The sequence below is a fragment of the Leguminivora glycinivorella genome, chromosome 18, assembly GCF_023078275.1.
Source record: "Leguminivora glycinivorella isolate SPB_JAAS2020 chromosome 18, LegGlyc_1.1, whole genome shotgun sequence".
Lineage (NCBI taxonomy): Eukaryota > Metazoa > Arthropoda > Insecta > Lepidoptera > Tortricidae > Leguminivora > Leguminivora glycinivorella.
This window is the reverse complement of record NC_062988.1, coordinates 10,786,258-10,809,582: the sequence shown is the minus strand read 5'-3', so window position 1 is coordinate 10,809,582 and position 23,325 is coordinate 10,786,258.

Genomic DNA, 23,325 nt, shown 5'->3' with positions numbered 1-23,325 from the left:
TTGTATCTTCGTCTGTCAATGAAAAGAAAATTGTAGTAAGTGTGTATGGAATGCATATAGACTTACTGCGTTTTAACTTTGAGAAGCAGCGTGAGATACGAGATTTTTTAAAAGTAGTGACGATATTCTTTAAGTTTTCCGTGTCTACGGTGAATCAGTCACCGTAGAAGCCTATAGGCAGGCCTTTTATTTTCCAGCCGGTAAACCTTTGGCTATCGTACAGTATGGCCACTCCCGCTCCCCGCTGAAGTGCCGCCCACCCCCTCTTGGTTACCTCACAGTTACCGCATGTCAAAAACGCGAACAGTCGACCTGTCATATTTCACTCATACAAGCATAGTACGCGTTTACCTACATAAGCTTAGACTGTGTGCTGGGAACGCGCCTCTTTCATAATATATTTGATCGCCAGTGTCCGAGGTATGCCTTTGGTGCCCCGTTCTATTGGGGACCATTCTTACTAATGCACATATTTAAAGTCACAGACAGGTCGAACGTGATAAGTATATAACTTTAAATATGTATGCAAACGCGTTACTGTTGCAGTAATCATCTAAATTCTAAGGGCCAGTTGCATCAACCACATTTGACAGACACATCATCGTCACGCAGCAGACGACTATGGAACTTCCCATACAATAAAATCTAACAAACGCTTGATGCAACCGGCCCTAAATCTTACTCTGTAGAGGTATAATATTACTACATAACAGTTAACCACAAGCGCCATGACAGTGCCAGATCAATATTATTCCCCCAACCGAGATCCCATTATTAATGGACACCCGTCCCGCTCTCCCTGCCTGCGGCTGATATGGGCCCGGGTTCAAATCCCGACAAAGCCGTAGATGAATTTTCATTTTTTTCTATTTGTTCGGCTTAAGGAAGATTATGGAGCGACCACATGCCGGGAGTTATAGGTGTTTGTATCATTTAATGAAAATAAATTGATCCCCAATGACGACCGGTCTGGCGCAGTCGGTAATGACCCTGCCTGCAAAGCCGTGGTCCTGGGTTCGAATACCGGTAAGGGTATTGATTTGCGTGAAATTTTGAAACGTAATAAATACAAAAGTCTTGGCAAAGAATACCTTTTTGTACCCTTTGGTGTAGAAACTCTAGGTCCATGGGGCCCCAGCGCGAACAAGTTGTTCACAGAAATCGCGAAGCGTCTGGTTGAGGTAACTGGTGACCGAAGAGCTGGCGACTTCCTCGCACAACGTATCAGCATTGCGATACAGCGAGGAAATGTCGCCAGTATCCTTGGTACAATGCCTCAAGGGCCTATTTTAGACATTAGCTAGCTTTTAAGTTTAGTCTTAGTTTCTTATATAATTATGTAAATATGTTCATTTAAATAAAGAGTTTAATTATTTGCGTGATGAACACAGATATTGTTCCTGAGTCATGGATGTTTTCTATCTTTATATTATATGTATCGTTATCTGAGTACCCACAACACAAACATCTTGAGCTTACCCTGGGACCATCTGGGACTCAGTCAATATGTGTAAGAATGTCCTACAATATCTATCTATTTATTTTATCAATGTGGATGTTTCGTTTATTTCAGAGAATCAATAGTAAATAGATTGTGACACAAAGGAGGAAAGTGTCATACTTACGGCGAGGGTGTTTATTGAATCGTAAGCGAAGCAAAATATTCTAAAATTGAATCTTGAGCGTAGTGAGGGATTCAAGTGTTAACGCCCAAAGTGGAAATTATTTTGCCACCATGTGACACGTAGTGCTTTTCACTTTGGAAATTGTTATATTAGACTGCACGTCATCGATTTGAAATGTAGATAATCGATAATATACAAATGTGCCACATTGTGGCACGAATGTTCAAATGGTTTCATCTATTATTTTTTTGTTAATTTGTTGCCTATTTTTCGGCTAATGCCACATTTTTGCAGCTGAAAAATCAATATAATTATTCTTAATATAGCTAGTTTGTTACGTCACATGTCAAAAGTTAAAAACCAGAATTGGCAACAAGCGTAACTTTGGCCAGGCAATTAACCGGCGTTGCCCGCGGGGGCGACAAGCAAAGTTGTCCGGTGCTATCAATTAAATGACGATTCTAAACCGGGAGCTGGTCACGCCTAAAGTTGTATCATTTTTGTTGAGGAGCGTCTTCCTAAAACGGCTTATTATATTGTATGGAGTTCATATTTGAAAAGACACTTGTCAATAAAAATCACAGATACACGATACCAACAAAGCGGCAGCTGACATTTGCGATGTCACGAAAGAAGTCAACTTCGTAAAACTTGAACTACTAAATAATGAGGAAATGATTTAAGGAACAAATTGTGAATTCGGTAGGTGGTTTAATTTAGGTCAAAATCTAGTATGAAGAGGACTTTATATTTACTTACTTGGGGACTCAGTGTAATAATCAGAGTATCCATAATATGTATAACTTCATGCTAGCTGACTGAGTTCCAGCCAATTAGAACTCAAGAAGTCTGATCGAGATTTGATATTTAAACTCTATATTATAATGTACATTTTGCATGCACGTACAAAAAATATTTCGACTCATTCAGATTTTTAATATTAAATAAACATTAGGAGCCTTTTATTGACAGAGCTATGGCGTAGGTCTACGTTTAATTTAACTCGATTTGCTTTTAGTATTATAGGTCTGGAATTCTGGAGGTTTTCCTCTACATTTCGCATTTATAAACCGATTCTCATGACATGAAATGTTGATATCCAAATTCTATGATTCAATATATGTCGATTACGATAATAATTGTGTAGATCCAAGTTATGGAAATTTTGCAAAATTTGGGAATTGCCATAAAGGGTTTGAATTGAACTTTAAGCGCTAATGGCACATATTTATGTCGGCTAAGGCCATCGTGATCGTGTCGCTTAGGTTTATTAGAATTATCTCGATGAGTATTCGTTGCCTGTCATAAAAATCAAAGCAAAATACACAGACTAAGTCTTTAATTTTGTTTCTTTCAAAATAAATACACTTTTTCATAATCAGCTCCCGCGCTACGCGTTTTGATAGGTACTACGGCATTGGAAAGTTCCATGGGGCGGCAGTATCGATTTTCGGCGGACAGACAGACGGACGCGTGTCGCTGACAGCTCGGCGGGGGTGATCATAGTGCTCAATAAAATGTATGAGCGCTGCTATACATAGGACTGTAATGTCTGCACAACACGTTTCATAAACAGGAATGAATGAGAGAATGATCATCTCTGATTGAAACTGTCACGAGACTTTTTTATGAGATGTGTGTGAAATAGTCGTGTAATATGAACAGTTGGAATTCAAATTTCATGTCAAGAGATAGAATAATAAACTAAAAGAGGGAACAGATAATCAAATCTCTTCCATTCCATGAAATAGTCAACCTTTCTCCCGTAGAAACGCGAATTTTATGGAAATTGGCTTATGCAAGAGGATATTTTTCTTAGGCATAAAAAATCGAAATATAATGCGTTTGTACGAGACAGCCCATGGAATGCTCCTCTTGGAAGTTATGCCATCACATAAATCCGAAGGTTGTGTATTTTGGTACAGTTTGAACCAGTCAAGTTTGCATTTTAAAACTCGGAACAGACCGTCACATCTCGTCTCGCGCGGGATATAAATAGCATTGTATAAGATGAGCATGCACTCAATTTCCCCGCGCGGCTAATTGAAATCTCGGCTGCAAATTAGTTGCGACTTGGCGACTTGGTCGCCGCTGCCGTGCCCCTAGGGCGCTTAAATTGTTTCTTTTTTATCGAGTTTTTGGCGTTTTACATTTTTGGAAGGCATTTTGGATTAGCTTGAATGAATTCTTAGATTCTGATTTGAGTTTTTTGAAATTTGTATATGTACCTATTTCATTTTTTTTAATATAGTATAATTGTTGACATTTGTATAATTGTCTCTGTGAATAGTACGGGTGGCTGAATTCGATTGTTCAGCGCTGAACATAGATCTGGGTTGGGATTTATTCAAATCTGTAAATTACTTCAACTTTATTTAGCGTCAAGTCCAAATGATAAAAGATAGATATGGATTAGAGAACAGATTACTAATTTTCTTTATAAACCTCTTGATCTGTCAGACCTTTAAACGTGTGCAATAACGAATCAGGCCGCGTAGCCGAATGGCATTTCTGCGACGCGAAACGAAATCGAAACGCCGCAGAAAGGTAGTCTGGCTCTGTCGCGCCAATACGCAAGAGCGATAGAGATAGATAGCTACGAAAGAGATATTATCGTGAGCGTTTCGTGAGCGTTTGTGCATTAGGCTACGCACATAGAGCATCTTCGTAATCGATGCATACTTTCTATGATTTCTTAAAAAATCGCGTGTTAACTGACAGAAAATCAAATCTACCTTATACCAAGTCGTACCAAACTACTTTCAGCGATTTTCATAACCCCGCCAGTGTATTATTTTAACCCTTAAATGCATGGTGATGCATATATGCATCATATATTTGATGGCCCGTGGCTCGATATGTAGCTATCCAAAATCACATTTATTGCTTAATTATTATTCATTATATATTATTATTTAATATAAAATTAAATAAATTAAATAATATAATGATTTACTATTTATTATTTAAGGATTAAGATGAAATGGCGGAAAACTGCGAAAAAACAGGACGATGGTGATTTTTAGTATGTGATTTAGGCTGATGATTTTTTCGGAGTTAGTAATTAGTTTATGTTTAAATATTTTATCATAAACGTTTCACAAATAGTGTACCTTTTTAATAGTAGTAATTTTTTTTAATTAAAACTTACCAATTACGATATATTTGTATAAATAAGATTTGGCCTATTTAACTTCTAACACTGATTTAGTATAAAAATCGATCTTAAATATTTTTTTTATTATTTTTCCCAGAGTCAGTAAACCATTGTCTGTCACATATATTAATATCTCGTTAAAAGAAAAATTCATGCATTTAAGGGTTAAACGTCGAATTTTGCTTAATTTTAGAGCACAGCAATATCGCTGTCCGTTTAACTTGGTATGAGAATGACTCTTCACATAGATAAATATGCGTCAGAAATTAACCCGGGTTTTCAATCCCTCGTATCAGGATAAACCCAAGTTCTCTGATCGTTACAAGGAAAGTCCCCGCTGCCGCAGGCAAAAACCGCCCAAAAACAAAATTTAATTGAATATCAAAGATTTACTGCGACGAAAACGCAATTCAACTTGTCAAGGATTTGTCTTACATTTAAAAATAACAGACGGTCCCCATAATGTTATTTGAGCGAGAAATTTGCATAATACTCGGAAGTCCATCTTTCTAATTGCGACGTCGAGTCCGGGAGTATGAATGAATATTTATAAGGCTATATATTAAAAATTACGAATGTTTTGAATGTTAGGCTTTGGAAGGAGTAAGATATTTTAATTTTCCAGTTTTTGTGGATTAAAAGTGTCATTAGACTTACAGTGACCGGGATAAAGATCGTGACTACTTTTTTTCGTTGTGCTCCCGATATTTCGACGCGGTTACATGCGTAAACGTCACAGGAGAGTTCGACAAGAAAGAAAAAAGGTAATCATGGTCAATATAAGTCTAATGCGCCGTGAATCGTTCAAAACTGAAAGTTTGCGACGACCGGGCTGGCCAAGCACTAGTTAGTAAACCTGGGATGATAGTGCTGGGTTTTAATCCAAATAACTTTTAGGAGGTAGGGCATATAATTTTTAGGAGGTAGGGCATAGCGAATGATATTCCGCTTTGTGTGGTAGGGCACAGCACAGCGGATATCGTCTCGCTCGAATCTAGAGCAGAGCCCAACTGGGGAAGTACCTCCGCCTTACAGAAGACCGCAGCCAAATAGCACTAGACCCTACTCATAGTGTTGTGTTCCTGCCGGTGAGTAAGGCTGCCAGAGCTCAACGAGGGTGCGGTGTGCTGATGACGGGAGGACTTACGGAACTAACTTGTTCCGTATATTGTCCTTTAGAGTCGTCGGCAACCCGAACCCTCCTTGGAACTTGTACACTCCTTTTTGCTGTGTACTCAACACAGCAAAAGGGAATGTACAAGTTTCTAATGGGGTGGCAACGCGCATGTGACACTGTTTGCGTTGCATGCGTTCATAGGTTACGGTGACCACTTTCCATCAGGCGGACCGTATGCTTGTTTGCCACCGACGTAGTATTAAAAAAAAAATAATAACGTTAGGTACAGTTCGCATTTGTGTGATGAACACAATCATAATACTGAGTCATGGGCATCGTACAGCTATTTAAATAATATGTAGATGACTATGCTAGCGTAGGCAAACACTGAAATTTGTATCTATCCTACAACGCGCTAACGGACTCCGCAAGTCAATTAATCGTATATACATACAACTTCGGTCATCAATCTCTATGGGCTTCGGCCTTAGAGAGTACTCTCCACTGCCATCCATTTTTACCACAGCCCTATCTACTTTGAACTGAACGCATCCTTAGCGGTAGCTGGAAAATACAGAATTTATTACAGCATAGTTCGTAACTCGAAAGTCTTGTCTATCGATCTAGCCCGAGGAAAGTTAGCAGGGGCTTGTACAGGAGCTTCATTAGCAATATTAATTAGGTATTTTTACTCAAGATCAGCGAAACGGGAACCGGCCAACTTTGTTAAGAGGGCAAGTTATTTCATTAGGTTTTAAGGTGCTACGGTATCCATACTAAAACAATTTATGTTGAGTAAGCTGTTACACACTTACTTACTACATACGTACCAATGTATCTACAAGGTGCTCGCGAGGAACCCATATAACTTTAACGGCATATTCTTGGTCACATTTTAAGACTAAAATGTCATATAAACTTTTCTAGATTTCGTCTAGTTTCAGAGTTATTGCCAATTAAAAAAAAAAAACATTTCGGTATTGTTACTCAGTAGAAAAGGTCTTCTTAACGGCGCTGATGTGCAATTGTGGAGCATAGTCTCACAGTAGTCATTGATAGATGTCAAAATGTGACAAGAAAAACTTCCAAAAAATTTGGTTTTTAGAAAAATTTATTAAGGAACTCATTTTAATTGGCAACTTTATGCATAAAAATTGCTTTTTATGTGAAAATACGTCCAAAAAAGTTGAAAAAAAAAAAACAAAAAAAATTTTTTTTTGCCAAAAATTTTAAAATTCATATAACATTTTTTCTTTCTTTTGGCCTCAGAAACGCGTGGTTCAAGTTATGCGGGTTCCTCGCGAGCACCTTGTATATGCTTTCGAATGTTTATTAATTAACATGATTGTACATTTACAAAGCTGAACGTGTTTGAAATCCACACGAGTTACGAATGTCCTCTTCGCATGTGTAACGTATCGTACGAAGTTTTTCAGTAGGTAGGTACAGATGGCTCTCCGAAGTTTCCACCAGGTGCCATAGCCGAATGGCATTTCTGCGACGCGAAACGAAAACGAAACGCCGCGAAAGGTAGTCTGGCTCCGTTGCGCCAATACATACGAGAGATAGATATCTACAAACGTTTCGTTTCGTGAGCGTTTGTGTCATTCGGTTACGTACCCTGGGTGGCTAGCCGAATGGCACAATCGCTCACGAAACGCTCACGAAACGAAGCGCTAGTAGATATCTATCTCTATCGCGCTTGCGTATTGGCGCGACAGAGCCAGCGGCGTATCGCTTTCGTTTGGCGTCGGAGAAATGCCATTCGGCTACGGGGCCTGACAAGAAATGAACCACTTCTCGCACTAGTGCGGAAAAAAAGCACCATCTGTACTATAATAGTACATTACGATCATAGCTGGGCACCGTTAATCAAATAGTTAACTTCGTTAATCGCTAATCCGTTACTAAAAAAGTTAACTTCGTTAATCGTTAAAGCGATACATTTCGACAAATTTAACGTAAGTTAAAGTTAATCGTTAATCCGTTAACACGTGAAAAAAAATGAACTTTTCTTTAAATACTTAGTTGCATCAGTATCCACTATAACGTATTATATTTCTGTAAAAGGCCGAAGTACAGCTAGCCTATTGAACTCTAGGCTGCACGTGGAAGGCAGTGATCGCCTGAGCTACTGCCAAGAGCTGTGTCAGGAGAGATGCTGGCGGTGACGGGACTGTTGTGGCACTTTGGGCGGTAGAGGCTAGGGAAGCGAATGTGGTCGTAAATAGGGCTCGAATTTGCTGCCATTGAATTTGCTATCACTACAACAGTCGCCATGGTAAAGCTTAAGATTCACCGAATCAAAGTTAGTAAAAGAAAATCCACGTGAAGAATACTTTTTTAGGTAATATTTCGGACTTTTAGCAATCGACATCGGTAAAACCTAGGATTTACCGGCAAATCATAGGATTTGCCGTACTTCGGGCTTTTATAGTAGCGTTCAGAACGTGTTTTTCGCAGCGCAGATGGCGCCTGTGCCCTACTAGATTAACGATTAACGGACTCGGAGAAATTTAACGGAAGTTAACGAGTCCGTTAACATTTTTTCAAGTTAACTTAAAAGTTAATCCGTTAATCGAAATGTTAACTTCGTTAATTAACGATTAACGGATTAACGAGTTAATGCCCAGCTATGATTACGATACAAGTGCGTAAAAAAGAAAGTTCGAAACGAGTGGCGATAAATTAAAAGTATTAAAACACGACCGAAGGGAGTGTTTTAAATCGACACGAGTTACGAATTTCCTTTCCGCACGTGTATCGTACGACGTTTTTCAGTACAGATGGACCTCCGAAGTTTCGACCTGACATATAATGAACCACTTCTCGCACTAGTGCGTAAAAAAAACACCATCTGTACTGAAAATATTTTTGCTATATTTCACCTTCGTCGAACGGCAGCTGAAGCGCTACCAAGCTACCATAAATATCGGGGCCAATCTACGAAACTGCACCCGGCTACTTGTGAAATATTCCGACGAGATAACACGCTCCACGGAAAACACAACTCCGAATTAATAACTTGTTATAAACTGAAAATATTCACGTAACTGTATAATTACTGGGGTAATAATTGAATTGAACTATTTTTTCTTTCTGTACAGTGTTCGTTTGTCTATCATGTTTTTATTACTTTTTTCCTCTCAATTCGCTCAAAGGTTGACTGGAAGAGATCCCTTATAGGGATAAGTTCGCCTTTGTACACCATAACTATACTGTATTTCTATGTCCTAACTTGTCTTATGTACAATAAAGTGTTTACATACATACATACATACATTACTCACGTGATTTGCACTTTTATTTATTTATTTATGTTATGGAGAACCAACAGCTATTAAACTAACAGTGTACAACAAGATATGATTCAGAAAGCCTAAAGGATCTCACAGATAGATACAAAGTGATATTAATTAAACTAATGCTAGCACTTATACCAACGCACACACATGCTCACAAAAGTGAGTAACTTTTGCGTATGCGTATTTTGCAAATGCGGCGGTAATGAACCTCGATTTCGATACCCGCGTTGATAGCCACCGTTACCTTATTTCTTTATTTTAATATCCTGATATCACGTCAATACACATTTTGAAAAAAATAAATAAATTTGTAGGCATCATCAGTGTAGTTATGACAGTATTTAATAAAAGGCGCAAAATAAATGGACGTACGATTCTTAGTATGAAGATTGTAAATCCTATATATCATCCTTGTCGACACCTATTCAAATATCAAAATGAGATCAAAACTGTTACTAGTTTTCAAATCCGAATCAGTCTCGGCGTCACGTCGGCTGGAAAATACGATCTCCTGTGATGGTGATGGCCTGAGATTCCCGCGCGATGAATCAAAGCCCTTTGAGTCTAGGATTTTAGTTCAGGTTGGGGATAAGAATCCATATTATAACTGGGAAAGTGTGTGTGCCTGTTTGTTTGTCCGCCTTTCACGGCAAAACGGAGCGACGAATTGAAGTGATTTTTTTAAGGTGAGATAGTTGAAGGTATGGAGAATGACGTAATTATTTGTCCCTTTTTACCCTCCCATTTCTCTAAAATGGGGGTGGACGTTTGTAAGGACAATTCCGCAATTTTCTAATTTAACGCGAGCGATGCCGTGGGCAAAACCTAATCCATACTTCCATACTAATATTATAAATGTGAAAGTGTGTGTGTCTGTTTGTTTGTCCGTCTTTCACTGCAAAACGGAGCGACGAATTAACGTGATTTTGTAAGTGGAGATGGTTGAAGGGATGGAGAGTGACATAGGCTACTTTCTGTCACTTTCTAACGCGAGCGAAGCCCCGGGAAAAAGCTAGCACTTTATAAGTGACTTATTAGTAAAATTATAATTTATTATTGAAATTACATGTATTTCAATTATAAATTATAATCTAGACAGATTACAAATAATAAAAGTTGAAAACTAAACAGTCATCTAGTTTTAATTTCTTAGTCAAATAGCCCGCCCAGCGTCGCTTCCGACGCAAAGGTACCTTACCGTATGACTTTACCTATTTTAGGTACATAACCTACTTGATTAAGTTAAAACAAAATTTTTAGCTGTGTTAGAAACATGCATAAGTACCTACAGATTTAGTGCGAAAATATTTTCCTTCGTATTTTTACGAAAACGTACGAATGTGTACAAATACGAATGTTTCCGTAAAATAAATAAATATTGGGGACACCTTACACAGATCAACTTAGCCCCAAACTAAGCATAGCTTGTACTATGGGTGCTAAGCGACGATATACATACTTATATACATAGAAAACATCTGTGCTCATCACACAAATAAATGTCCTTACCGGGATTCGAACCCAGGACCGCGGTTCAGCAGGCAGGGTCACTACCTACCGATTGAGCCAGAACGGTCGTCGAAAAACACGAAGAAAAAGCTTTTAGCACTACATCTATAAGGAATATTTTTTCATTGCATAATTTCTGAGAAAATTAATACATATTCGCTCCATTTTGGTCTAAGTAGTTACCTAAGCATTCTCTTAAGTTTACTTACGATAAGTTTCTTTACTATAATTGTATGTATGCACCTAGTACAGTCAGCACCAATAGTAGCGGATAAAACAACGCACCAAAAGTATCTAAAAGCAGGTAAATCTGTACAGTTCGCGGTCAGAAATGTCAGTTTCATTATCTTTCTGTGTACAGTCAACCAATTGTGTCGCTTAACTTCAAAAGTGGGTAAATCCATTCTGCTATAAGGTTGCTTATATAAAAAATATAATATGATCTAAAAGATAATCAACCTCATAGCAGAATGGATTTATCCACTTTTGAAGTTAAGCGACACAATTGGAACTCATATTGACGTTATAAATCAGATTGTAAGAAATATCTTACTGCTTGTCATTTTGACATGGTTGTAGAGTGGCCTAGGGTTCCAATTGGTTGACTGTACATACATACACATTTTTGTTCAGTGGCTACATAATTGTTAGTTACCTACTTCGGAAGCGTTGTTAAATCCGCTATTTTTGACGCCGACCGTACGTAAATATTAAACGTTAGTACATGTTTTAAAAACGCTAAATCGAGCCCATTATACAGTGAAGCGCACTTCATTACCGCTGCAAACTTGAAATTTGTATTCAAATGAAAATATCCTGCATTCAGGAACGGGCAAACATATTCCCTTTAAGGTTGTATAATGCAGCAGTACACGACGCTGCAGTAAAGTAAGATACAGCGGGATAATTCGGACTGGCAAATACAACTGATCCTTTTTTTTTCATGTTTTTTTACATGTTTGCATTATCAAATTGAGGGTCAGTGGATGCATGTGGAACTCAACTTAATAGTGTAAATATTTGGGCTCTGTTTTCATTTGCCTCGGCGCATGAGCCTGGGGTCCGCTTTGACAACTAATCCCAAAATTTGGCGTAGGCACTTACAGTTTTTATGAAAGCGACTGCCATTTGAGCTTCCAACCCGAAGGCACAGTATAATAAAGAGTACTACCGTACAGTATGGCCACTCCCGCTCCCCGCTGAAAGTGCCACCCACCCCCTCTCGGTTACCACACAGTTACCACCTGTCAAAAACGCGAACAGTCGACCTGTCGTATTTCACTCATACAAGCATGGTACGCGTTCACCTACACGAGCTTAGAATGTGTGCTAGGAACGCGACTCTTTCATATGTTTGATCGCCAGTGTCCGAGGTGTGCCGAAGGGTACTAGGCCTTATTGGAATTGGAATTAGTTTTTAGTTAGAAAGCGATTAGGAAATATCAAATGACATTTCGCAAATGATTTTTTGATGGCGGTGATGACTTTCGTACATTTTGCAACAAGTAGGTTTTAAGAACAATAATGTCAAATTCATTTTAGATGTAGGAACAGTTCATAAATAATCTATACACCGTTTTCATTGAATTCGTTAACTTCGGCATATAGTTAGGCCCATTATAGAAAACAGAATGGCATAGTTCGTTTTCATAATTTTTTTCTAAGAAAAAAACCATACACCTGCATTAGATGTTACATCAATTGCTGTTGAGAAACGGGATTTACAATTAACTCTACTAAGTGTCAAAACTATATGATATGTCAACTTCATATCGAATACACAAAGCCCGTTTCTCAACAGCAATTGATGTAATATCTATCGCAGGTGTATGGTGCGTATAAGAAAATAAGAAAAAAATACGAATAAAAAAAACTAACTATGACATTCTATTTCCTATAATGGACCTAACTACCGAAGTTAACGGAATTCAATAAAAACACGGTGTATATCTATTCCAACACTTATTCTCAACCTTTACTGTTTCAACGTATACTACGGCCAGAGTTTACACTTCAAACGACAGGTCATGAATTTTGGAGTACAGCTACGATGCGGCTACGAGCTACGAGCTACGCCGTAGACCCGCTACGCTGATTTGATTCCAAGGCTTCCGACATTTTTCATTAGGGTCTTTCAAGCTGCTTTGCCGCGCATATTTCAAAAGAGATTTGCTTTTAGTTGGTTCCCTGAGAGTAAGAAAAGGATTTGGATTTTAGGTATTCATAGAGACATTGCAGTGCTCTAAATTGTTAATGTCGGGGAATAATGTCGTTAGATAACTTAGTTCTCGAATACACATTTCGTTAGTTTAAGCTACATCGTAGATTAATTATAACAAGATCATACCATCCCATACATTAAAATGCGACCGCCTAAGACCGCGCTTACACTCCACCACACATAGATGGCGCCACAAAAAATGTCTTGTAGCTTTCGATTATACTTGTAGATGGCGTTAAGTGTCACTTTTGACATAGATTTACGGCTCGGAATTGACAATACCAATCTACAAATAATCGGTGGCAACAAGGCATTTTTTTGTGGCGCCATCTATGTGTGGTAGAGTGTAAGCGCGTTCGTAGGCGGTCGCATTCTGATGTATGGGATGGTATGATCTTGTTATAGGTATTTAATCTATGGCTACATATTGTAAAAACATACAATACGTAATTAAATCCAAACAACAGGGCTAGCACATGATTGGCGCGACAGTATCTCGTCTCGACAAAGATCACACGTCTTTTTCTATGACATGGGTTTTTCTCTGTCACCACAATAATGCCATGCTAATGCCACGTATATTACTAACCTAGGGTTGCAAATAAACGGTTTTCATTTCTGGGGGTACGCGGGGCGCCGGGCACCGGCTGGCATCGTTTATGTAGGGTTTTAAAGATCTATATACGACACTATAAATGACGAATAACACTACGGGAGTAGAAAAAAATATTTTTTCTACTCCCGTTCACGAAAGTTATTTTCGCGAATTTCACGAAAATTATTCTAGGAAACTATTAAAAAGTAAGTGCATGGTCGTAGAAAAAGTATTGTATGCAACGGTGTTTAACTGAATCAAAAAATACTCGTGGCGTCTTTATTAACAATTTTCGGCTTCGCCTCAAATTGTTACTCATGCCACTCGTTTTTTATAACTCACTTAAACGCCACTTGCATAATAGTATTTTATGCAACTGGCGTTTAAAACCTCTCGGCCACTTACCTTGAGGCAACTGCTAGCGGGTAGGTACTTAACGCGCGACCGCGGGCGAGTGACGACGGCCTGCCTTAGATTAGTTTAGTTTTAATGTGATTAAAATTTCTACAACTTTTTAGTCTAAATAATATTTATTATTAAATTAAACACACCACGCAACTCGCCTCTGTTTCGTATCAGCGTCACATGAATATGAAATACGAGTACGATTCGAAAAGGAAACATTTTAAATTCCGACACTTACCTCACTTGCATATGAATTGAAAAACAGAAAATGCACAGCACTTTGAATTACGTATATTTTTCACTTACGAAATGTACCGTGGGGCACGAAAGCGTTGTTAAATATTAATAGTAGGAGGTAACTGTACCACTTTCTGTTGATGTTTTCCGGGTATTTAAAATATTCTGTTAGCTTTAATGTAAGTAGAACTAAGTTACAATAAATATTTTTACATTAAAGCTGTAAAAATAGTGCAAAATTTAAACTTTAATTAATTACTACTTTTATCTTTTCAAATACCGTCCCGAGTTCGAAGCACAGGTAAAATTTGCATTTGATTCAGTGTTTGTACATTTTAAATTGGTTACTCATCGTTAACTTACTTACTTACTTACTTACTTACTTAATTCGCTTCTACTCATTTCTTCAAAGGTTGACTGGAAGAGATCCCATTAAGGGATAAGTCCGCCTACATTGTATATTACTGACTCTGTAACTGTGTCTCTTTTGTTTCCTTTATGTACAATAAATCTTACACATACATACACAGGTATTTGTTCCTGAGTCATGGATGTTTTCTATGTATTTTTATATTATATATATCGTTGTCTGAGTACCCACATCACAATCATCTTGAGCTTACCGTGGGGCTCAGTCAATCTGTGGAAGAATGTCCTATAATATTTATTTATTTATAATAATAATTTCTGAACACAAAAGTGTTTACCAATACAAGGACAAATTAAGAATTCTAAAAAAACTATGTACGAGTACTATTCAACGTGCTTTCTAACCTTCGGAAATATTCGCAATGTACGTATTATCTGTGTTAACTTGATATTTTATGTCTTTGATACATTTTTACTTCCAATTTTATTATTACAGATGTAGTGCATAATAGGTAGTTGTCCTTCGTATTTCCCCGGAAACGTTCGTATTTGTCATGCTACTCCAGTCAACATCAGTAGTTCTTGAATAGAGACTTCTGAAATAGTTCTTGCGTTTCCGTGGAAATACGATGGAAAAACATTTTGCACATCTGTACTGATATAACTGGAATATTAGAATATGATACGTTTGTGATACCAAAGAGGATCGAGTATTATAGAGAGTTACTGTCAAAGTAAAATAGACTGCTATCTCTTGGCACAGGCTTAAAACTTTTGAACCTCAGTTTTGACAATTTCGGCCATATTCTTAGCTTGATATGTGTTAAAATGTCAAATATTAATATTAGCGCCATCTAGTTGAGCGTACCCCAAAGGTGTGATGCCATCTAGGCCACCGTACCTTTTTCTGTATGGTACTGAGGTACGTTTTTTTCTTAGACTTTATCTGTCTATACGGAGTTATATATGTCTTTGGTGATACTAACTACTAAAGTATAAGATTTACTATTTAGATTTTAGGCCAAAAGTGGAACTTTCATACATACCTAAGGTTTAAAATTAAACGAAGATCAAATTTCTCTCGTTCATACTTTTTAGTCTAAATTGATACTTGATAATATTTACTGAACCTTTCATAAAATCGACACATCACACGTTAATATAATGTAGGCTTTTGCGCCAAAATTGGACGCCTATAGGCGCAATGTCCAGAAATGTGTGAAATTATGCATTATGCCTGGTTTACATGTATTCCAGCGGCATTCCAGTCCAGTGATCGAATACAGTGCTGGAATGGTTAGTACTTTAGTACTAATGTGGAATATAATTATTCCAGAGAGCAAGTCCAGTGACTGGAATGATATGGTCTTACTTTCAACTTCAAGTGCTGGATTAATCGTTTAATAATAATGCTGTTTTCTGGTAACTGTCTCCATACATTCAATGGAGGATGAAAGTAACTGGAATCCAGAGCCCATAGACAGTAGGCCGATCGCTCACGCTCCGTGACGAAAATTTATAGAGAGACACATGGCGGCCTAGCCCAAGTGACTGTGTGAGAGGGAGGGCGCGAGCAGGCTCTGTAGCGTTTTGTAATTATCTCTTACTATCACTCTCCCGTAAGTGCGAGAGCCGGTTATAGTATGAATTTTCTGAGATGAACTTTTCGCTTTAGCCGTAATCTGTTAAACAAAGGCCTTTGTGTCTATTGTTTACGGTGGCTAGCTCCCGTTTAAACGGCATGTGCTATAGTCTCAGTGTAGTTAAAAAGCAACTATCATGATAGTAATAAGGTTCAAATCCATAAAAAGCCCTTTCGGAGATAACACGTTTTGTCATCTTCAAAAAAAGTAACCTGCATACTGCAAACTGTTTAATAAATTTGAACCTTATTGCTATCATGATAGTTAACTACACTGAGACTTTAGCACGTGCTGTGGAAACGGGAGCTAGCCGCCGTGAACAATAGAAACAAAGGCCTTTGTTTAACAGATTACGGCAAAAGCGAAACGTTCATCTCAGAAAATTCATACTTGTCGTTCGCCACAGAGCGTCAAGAAGACGTTTTGCTGTCGACGCGATAGTGATTGTGACTTATTGTTATTAAGTACTGGAATCGATTAATGGACTTTCGAGCTACTGGAACAGATGTGAACGCGGCTTAATGCCTGTGTTCTCGACTGTACCAGCGGAGTGACGCAAATATGAAATTATGTTGTTTCAGGCACATTCATCTGAACGCGCTGTATTTCAGGACAGCTCGCGAGCTTGAAAAGGAATTCATTTCACGTTTAGAGATCAACGATTTTACAGTATTTTTATTACAATCGTAAAAGTGAAGGAAATCATCGTGAGGAAACCGGACTAATCCCAGCAAGGCCACCCTTAGGGTTGGAAGGTCAGATGGCAGTCGCTTTCGTAACTAGTGCCTACGCCAAATCTTAGGATTAATTGTCAAAGCAGACCCCAGACTTCGACGAGCAGCGGCAAATGCCGGGATAACGCAAGGATGACTTAGGTAAAAGTACCAGTGCTCGACAGTGTACCAGTAGATGCCACTTTCAATCTCAAATGTCATCTATTGGGCATTAGCGTGTTGAGCACTGGTACTTTTTTATGGGATAGGAGGCAAACGAGCAGACAGGTCGCCTGATGGTAAGCGATCACTGCCGCCCATGGACACCCGAAACACCAGAAGTGTTGGAGGTTTGAACACATTTTGAAGTTTTACCTTACTGACGATGTTTGGGTGCGCTGACGGCTAGAAACTCATCAAATCATACGTTTTAGTGAAACCGAACTAATCCGAATAAGACCTAGTTACCCTTCGGGTTGGAAGGTCAGTTGGCAGTCGCTTTCGTAAAACTAGTGCCTGCGCCAAATCTTGGGATTAGTTGTCAAAGCGGAGATCTCATGAGCCGTGGCAAATGCCGGGATAACGCAAGGAGGATGATGATATAGCGATATAGGTGTCACTCGATGATTCCATTCGTGTCAGCTTTCATGAAACGACATGTACTTATCTATACACTGGTTATCGTTATACGAAGTCGCAGCAAAACATGTCATTGCAATTCGTCCCACGTGCACACCGTGTGTAAACAGGTCGGCTGCTAACATGTTGACGCGTGACGGGTCCCATTCGTATCACGAACTGAGTGAAATTTTGGTCAAAACTATGGAGGGTAGGTAGAATATAGAATATTTTATATGTATGAAATATAACGGGTGAACGGGTTCTTTGTGGAAAATTGTTGTAAGTAGTAGTAGTTTTGTTAGTTTTAGTTAAGCCTTGAGTAGCATATTTCGAGATTTGTGCCATAGTTTTTTTTTTTTTCCTTTCTTTAATGTCATACTTCACAATAGCTATGTGCGAATTTGCGCGTATATTTTATATATTGTCCATTCAAATTCTATCTGTGAATACCTGTAATTGGCTTTGTGTTATTATTTAAATTAGCATAATGTTATTTATAGCTGTTGGTGTTCCGAAAAAAAATAAATAAAAAAAAAATAAAAAATAACGAAGTTTTAGAGCCAGTTGCACCAACCACATTTGACAGACACATCATCGTTACGCAGCAGATGTCTATGGAACTTCCCATACAATACAAATTTAACGAACGATTTAACGGTGTCAGACGGTTTGGTGCAACCGACCCTTAGCCTGTTTGTAAATCTGGCCTTATTCGACTTACACGGTAGCTTCGTTTTAAAGTCAACAGAATACAGAATACAGAATCATTTATTTGTCCAACATAGGTGTACATAAGTTGTTACATTACATTTCAGTTCAGTTTCACTATGTGGCGCCTTACGGCATACAAATTTGAGAGCATGCATGTCAAACTATAAATTAATAATTACCTACATAATTATATTCTAAATATTCAGAAGTCTTTATCATCTAAGAATTCTTTTATAGAGTAGTAACTCTTTTGAGCTAACAACAATTTTAAGGCATTTTTAAACTTGTTAAGTGGTAATAATTGAATATGTTGTGGTATTTTGTTGAATATTCTTGGGGCCATTCCGACTGCATTTTTTTGGAATAGCATTGTCTTGGGTACAGCTGAATGCAATATTTTTCCTTGTAGTCGTATGCTTTTAAAGCTTAAGAATAAATGAGAGTTACATTTGACAAAAATACACATTTCATAAATATACAGACTAGGAAGTGTTAGGATCTTAAGATTTTGAAAGTAAGGCTTGCACGATTCTTCAAAACTAATGCCACACAGGGATCTAACACACTTTTTTTGAGCCAGAAAAGCTAATTCTCGGTCTGTAGAGTTACCCCAAAATATTATTCCGTACCTTAGGGTCGATGTCACAAAGGCATGGTAAGCAGTGAGCACTGCTGGCATATTCACTCTTTTTCTTAAATTATACAGTGCATAGGAATATTGGTTTAATTTCTTACATATAGAGTCAATTTGGTCTTTCCATGTCAACTTATCATCTACATACAATCCTAGAAATTTAGTCACGTCCGTCTCATCAACATTTTGTCCCTTATAAGCTACAGTTAAATTAGGTAAATAATTAGTCTTTTGTTTAAATGTCATAAGTTTCGTTTTGTCCAAATTAATTCTCAAGTTATTACTTGTTAGCCAATCTATAATTTTACACAAAGTTCCATTGATGTCAAGAGTTCAAAACACTATCAGAAAATATAATGGTGCTGTCATCAGCAAAAAGAACCATTGAATGGTCTGTAGTCTCATAAGAGTTCAAAACACTATCAGAAAATATAATGGTGCTGTCATCAGCAAAAAGAACCATTGAATGGTCTGTAGCATTTGGCATATCATTTATATAAATCAGAAACAACAGGGGCCCTAGAACGCTTCCCTGCGGCACCCTATAACGAACTTCTCTTATATTCGATACATATGTTACTTCCATCTTCGACTTTGGACATAGTTGATTGATTTGAGTAAATTGTTTCCTACCGCTTAAATAAGATTTTATTAAAGAATGTACATTGCCGCGTATTCCGTAGCGATGAAGTTTGTCCAAAAGTATTTGATGGTCAACATAATCGAACGCTTTCGACATGTCCATATACAACGCTGCGACTGGGCGCTTTTTATCCAAATTCTTTAAGACGGTTTGAACTAAGTCATAAATAGCCATATTGATCGACATATTCTTTCGGAAACCTTTTTGCTCATTAGCAAATAAGTTATTGCATTCAAAGTAATTTGATACGCTGCTATATAAAAAAAATTCTATAATTTAAACAGAAAATCGAATCAAGTTCCGATAACATGCATAGAATATATTCATTTTTTCCGTTATTCATTTTTCGTAAGGTTTTTTTTATGATATGAATATAAAAGTTTATCATTATTATTGTTGAAATTAGTATCAAATTGTAATGTTTGACATTTCTATATAATAATCATACTCGACGATCATAAATAATGTAAATTCGTATAGATTAAGGTAGAACAATTTATAGTGTAATTTCATATTATGAAATAAATAAATCTAATCTAAAATAAGTTTACAATTACAATTGTGTTTGTATTACAGATTGTATGTTTACACTTGTATTTAATAGCTAATAAAATAGCTAAAATAAATCATAATGATGTGTAAATGGACCTCAATGCCAAGACAAGTCCGTATTTGTCTACTCTTATAACTTGAATTAAGTTCTATATTTTAAACCCTAGTTATAAGGACTTTGCTACACCCCACCGGGGTCCTTGTGAAACTTTTGATACACATTGTAACACCAATTGATGGTACAACCATGGTTCGCAAAAAATATATACTTTACTTTTACGCGCCTCTTAAAAACAATTGAATCGTTATTTCTATGGAGCGCAACATTTTCTCGAAACGATAACAAAGGAAACAGAAAAACAAGGAAATGGGAAATGAAAACAAAACAGCAAAACACCGAATGAAACCCAATAGTTTGGTTAAAGAAAATCACGCGACCATTTCCTTCAGTAACAGTTTCAGGGTACTTAAGCAAGGTCACAATCTTTTACGCTTCATACGCGTGTCGTCGCAAGCTCTCCCTATCGATAGGGAATCGCTCTTCTAGAGTAACTGATCATTTCTCGTTTTTTTCACCACTTTTATGAAATGTGATATTATTGAAAAAAAAAAAATGCTATATCTACTCAGAATCACTAGCTTTTTCAATCCTAGTAGTGAAAAAAATTGTCCCATACGTTTTTTTCTTATTTTTTTATCATTTTCCGTACATTTTGTGTGGGGTAACAAAAGAGGAAAGTAACAAAAATGTATGGAAATTCTGGGACTCTTTTTGTCCCTAGTGAGATTGAAAGTACTCGTGATTCTGAGTTCAATTTAGGTAAAATTCCCTAAAAAAATAAAAAAATGGAATGCTCAACTGATGAAAATTGAACCCAGTAGTTTTTTAAACGGCGAAATATTCCTTGTAATCTGTCAATGTGACTGTCACTTTGACGAATTTCGGTAAAAATTAACAGTGTAATCTGTAAATAATCCATACTTAATATTATAAATGGGAAAGTGTGTGTGTCTGTTTGTTTGTCCGTCTTTCACAGCAAAACGGAGCGACGAATTGACGTGATTTTTTAGGTGGAGATAGTTGAAGGGATGGAGAGTGACATAGACTAATTTTTGTTGCTTTTTAACGCGAGCGAAGCCGCGGGCAAAAGCTAGTAATGAATAAAACCATAAGACTCCATGTAATCAATCAATTAGAGCTTGCAACACATTGATTACATGGCTTTACTTTTTGTTTTTTGTTATTTATTTTCAGCTAATTTTACTAGAAATTGCCACTTTTTTGCGGGTTCAACTTTCACCGGTGACGACCGGTCTGGCGCAGTCGGTAGTGACCCTGCCTGCTGCGCCGCGGTCCCGGGTTCGAATCCCAGTAAGGGCATTTATTTGTGTGATGAGCACAGATATTTGTTCCTGAGTCATGGATGTTTTCTATCTAAATATATAAGTATTTACATATTATATATATCGTTGTCTGAGTACCCACAACACAAGCCTTCTTGAGCTTACCGTGGGCCTCAGTCAATCTGTGTAAGAATGTCCTATAATTTTTTTTATTTTTATTAGCCGACTCTATAAGTGGCGCGTGACAGAGACAGATTGCGTTTCGGTCGCCTCGTAGCGTCAACGATTGCGGCTTCAGCTAGGACGGCTGTAATAAAAGCGTTTCCTCCCGTGCGGAAAACGCCTGTTTTTTGCTCGGAACATTGTCATAACTGTCGATGGCAGGCTGTTATCAGTGTGACGTCACCCGCACGTGATAAGCGAAGTAGCTGGATGCTTGATAATAAACTTGCAACTTGGCTATGAACTAGATGGTTATTAGAAACAAATAACTCCTTTTTTTAAATTATTTAAATTTCTCATAACTCAGGAGTAGAAACTTAAATAGTTGACGTCAAGGACACTATAATACCGGAACAGACAAAGCCCATACAACAAAAGCGTACCCCTGAAATGTATGGCCCTTTTAGGCTTAAAACTAGATGGCGCTGTTTCGCAGCCTGGAAGTGGCCAAAATCATATTTTTCCCAAATATCTTTGCGTGTTTTTATTTTTTATAAGAACAAATGACATGCTTCTTTATTTTTCTAAACCGTAAAAGTCTAAGTTGGTACTTACTGACGTACTTACGTAAGATACTCCTTCGTCTCTCCGTTTACCGCTCGTAGTATTCCTAGACGTGGTTTTAGGTACTGTCATGTAAAAAGGCGTTCTAAAACATCTTCACCTTCCACATTCTTACTAACTGTATGATAAATTTTCTTTAAGGGATGTTTTCCTTTCTATGTTCTAGCCCCGTAGCCCGTAGAAAACGAAATGCCGCGAAAGGTAGTGTGGTGCCGTAGCCGAATGGCATTTCTGCGACGCGAAACGGAAACGAAATGCTGCGAAAGGTAGTCTGGCTCTGTCGCGCCAATATGCAAGAGCGATAGAGATAGATATCTATGAGCGTTTCATTTCGTGAGCGTTTGCGCCATTCGGCTATGTACCCTGGCTCTGACGCGCCAATACGCAAGAGCGATAGATATCTACGAGCGTTTCGTTTCGTGAGCGTTTGTGCATTCAGTTACGTACGCAGTGGTTATACTGTTGTTCTTACTCTGAGTGTAGAGCAGTTCTCGAGATATTTAAAAATGTGACAGACAGAATCGCACCATACGGGCTTCTTTTGTACCTTTTTAGGGTTCCGTAGTCAACTAGGAACCCTTATAGTTTCGCCATGTCTGTCTGTCCGTCCGTCCGTCCGTCCGTCCGCGGATAATCTCAGTAACCGTTAGCACTAGAAAGCTGAAATTTGGTACCAATATGTATATCAATCACGCCAACAAAGTGCAAAAATAAAAAATGGAAAAAAATGTTTTATTAGGGTACCCCCTACATGTAAAGTGGGGCTGATATATTTTTCATTCCAACCCCAACGTGTGATATATTGTTGGATAGGTATTAAAAAATGAATAAGGGTTTACTAAGATCGTTTTTTGATAATATTAATATTTTCGGAAACAATCGCTCCTAAAGGAAAAAAAAGTGCGTCCCCCCCCTCTAACTTTTGAACCATATGTTTAAAAAATATGAAAAAAATCACAAAAGTAGAACTTTATAAAGACTTTCTAGGAAAATTGTTTTGAACTTGATAGGTTCAGTAGTTTTTGAGAAAAATACGAAAAACTACGGAACCCTACACTGAGCGTGGCCCGACACGCTCTTGGCCGGTTTTTTGGTATAATAGAACCCTAAAAATACTACTATGTTACTTTTACCTGAC